The sequence below is a fragment of the Rattus rattus genome, chromosome 14 (genome assembly GCF_011064425.1).
Source record: "Rattus rattus isolate New Zealand chromosome 14, Rrattus_CSIRO_v1, whole genome shotgun sequence".
Classification (NCBI taxonomy): domain Eukaryota; kingdom Metazoa; phylum Chordata; class Mammalia; order Rodentia; family Muridae; genus Rattus; species Rattus rattus.
This window is the reverse complement of record NC_046167.1, coordinates 53,373,974-53,376,972: the sequence shown is the minus strand read 5'-3', so window position 1 is coordinate 53,376,972 and position 2,999 is coordinate 53,373,974. Positions and strand designations below refer to the sequence as shown.

Sequence of the window (2,999 nt, the reverse complement as noted above, 5' to 3'; positions counted from 1 at the left end):
CAGGCTCTGAATGGCCGTTCCTTGAGTCGCTGCTCTAAACTTTGCTTCCATATTCCCTCCTATGGATATTTTTCCCCCTTTTAAGAAGGAGTGGGAGCATCCGCATTTTGGTCATCCTTCTTCTTGAGCTTCCTATGGTCTGTGGATTGCATCTTGGGTAATTCGAGCATTTTGACTAATATCCATTTATCAATGAGTGCATACCATGTGTGTTTTTCTGTGATTGAGTAACCTCACTCAGGATGATATTTTCTAGTTCATTCCATTTGCCTATGAATTTCATGAAGTCATTGTTTTTGATAGCTGAGTAGTACTCCATTGTGTAGATGTACCACATTTTTTGAATCCATTCCTTTGTTGAAGGGCATCTGGGTTCTTTCCAGCTTCTGGCTATTATAAATAAGGCTGCTATGAACATAGTGGAGCATGTGTCTTTGTTATATGTTGGGTCATCTTTTGGGTATATGCCCAGGAGAGGTATAGCTGGGTCCTCAGGTAGTAGAATGTCTAATTTTCTGAGGAACCTCCAGACTGATTTCCAGAGTGGTTGTACCAGTTTGCAATCCCACCAACAATGAGTTTTCTTATTGTTACCTTTGCCTGTATAAGTCTATTGACCAGATTCTCTTTTTGAATCTGTTATGCTTATATTTTTACTAGCTGTGTATTTTGCCATAAATCAGTATCTCATCTTCCCCAACTTGAAAAGAAGATGCTCAATATGGCCAGATTTCTTTTTTTAAACCTTTTCCTTATAACTAACCTGTATTTTAAGAAACTTTTAATCTGAGATTGTAAGTTGTGAGTTGAGCCTTTTAAAGACATCCTTCAAGTTCTACACAGAGGTAGAAATCCATGACCTCAGGGTTGGGACAGATTCCTATCGGCAGTCCACACGGGCCTTTGTTGGCACACTCACAGTAACCATCGGTGCAGGCCTGTGCTTACCTTTCACATATTTAATGATGCTGCTTGAGGATCCAGGAAACTGCTATCCCATTCAACGGGGCCAACCATTCTTCAGTCTTTGGAACTTAACACACCCTTCATGCCTTTCTTCTTTTGTTTTCTTTTACTTTCTGCCATTATTTCTTTGACTGAAAGAACTTATTTTTCACCTTTGTTTCCTAAATATTGTTAGTTTAAATTTTTTTATCTTAGTTCTTTTTGAAGAAGAACCATTCTATATACAATCTTTCAAGACTGTGGGAATGTTTGGATACCATGCCATTCTGTGAATATGCCAGAAGTTATTTTGTATTCTTCCTCTAATAAACATTTAAATCATCTCTAGGTTATTCTGGCTTTCTGTTGTGCTTAAATGATCATTTCTTTTGGACTTGAGTTAAGGAGAACATTTCCAGGTTTGATAAGTTCTGTAGCTATGCATAAATAGCTCTAAGTATTTCCCAGAGGTGTTGGTGCTAATTTAAACTCTCCCGGAAATGATAAGAGATTCTGTGATTAACATCTCTGTACCATCTGGTCAATCTGATCAATAAAGCTATGCAGACAAAGGAATCGATAAGAAAGCTTAGCAAACAGAAATTGGGAATGATCATGAGAAATATTTCATTTAAAAGAGGGTCAAAAAATTATCCTGGTTTTGTCTCCACTGACACTTTTTTGACACTAACGAGGCTTAGATTTTCTCCATGTGTTTACTCTCATCTTGCAATGACCATTCATGTAGTTTACCTATTTTTCTTTTTTATCTGTTATTAGTTTGGAATTCTTTGAATATTGATATTATCAATTATATGAATTCTAAATGTGTTTTTATTTGTAAAAATATCACACAAATATATTTTGATGAAAAGGTTTTTAATTTTAACAATCATGATGGTTATAGCTCAAATCTATAATCCCAGTACTTTGGAGACCTACGCAGGAAGATTAACCTGAGTTCATAGCCAGTTTCAGCTACACAATGAGTTCTAGGCCAAGTGGACTACAGTGTGAGATGCTCTCTCAAAAGAAAAAAAAGGCAGTAATAATAATAACAATAAAATGGCTAATTTTGGCAGTACATTTAGCTCTGTAGAGACAGCGCCAAGGCAAGAGCTGAATGGGCACTGGGTGACTCTGTGCCTTGTGGACTCGCGGTGGAAAATCAAGTAAACATGGGCAAAGGAGATCTTAAGAAGCTGAGGCAAAATGTCCTCATATTCATTCTTTGTGCAAACCTGCTAGGAGGAGCACAAGAAGAATCACCTGGATGCTTCTGTCAACTTCTCAGAGTTCTCCAAGAAGTGCTCAGAGAGGTGGAAGACCATGTCTGCTAAAGAAAAGGGAAAATTTGAAGATAAGGCAAAGACTGACAAGGCTCGTTATGAAAGAGAAATGAAAACCTACATCTCCCCCCCGAAAGGGGAGACCAAAAAGAAGTTCAAGGACCCCAATGCCCCCAAGAGGCCTCCTTCGGCCTTCTTCTTGCTCTGTTCTGAGTACCACCCAAAAATCAAAGGCGAGCATCCTGGCTGATCCATTGGTGATGTTGCAAAGAAACTAGGAGAGATGTGGAACAACACTGCCTCGGATGACAAGCAGCCCAAGAAGGCTGCCAAGCTGAAGGAGAAGTATGAGAAGGTTATTGCTGCCTACAGAGCTAAAGGAAAACCTGATGCAGTGAGAAAGGGGGGTGATCAAGGCTGAAAAGAGCAAATAAAAGAAGGAAGAGGAAGACAATGAGGAAAATGAAGAGGATGAAGAAGAGGAAGGTGAAGATGAAGAAGATGATTATGAATAAGTTGGTTCTACCGAAGTTTTTTTCTTGTCTACAAAAGCATTTAATGCCCTTGTACATAACTCACTCCTTTTAAAGAAAAAAATTGAAATGTAAGGCTGTGTAAGATTTGTTTTTAAACTGTCTGGTGCCTTTTTTGTATAGTTAACACACTACCAAATGTGTCTTTAGGTAGCCCTGTCCTGGTCGTGTTCTCAATAGCCACTAACCTTGCCTGGTACAGTCTGGGGGTTGTCAATTGGCATGGAAATTT

General features: G+C 38.7%; 1 pseudogene; it reads left to right on the top strand.

Moving 5' to 3' along the window:
- Positions 1-2,123: 2,123 nt before the first annotated feature.
- Positions 2,124-2,749, top strand: LOC116883631 (annotated as a pseudogene).
- Positions 2,750-2,999: the final 250 nt, after the last annotated feature.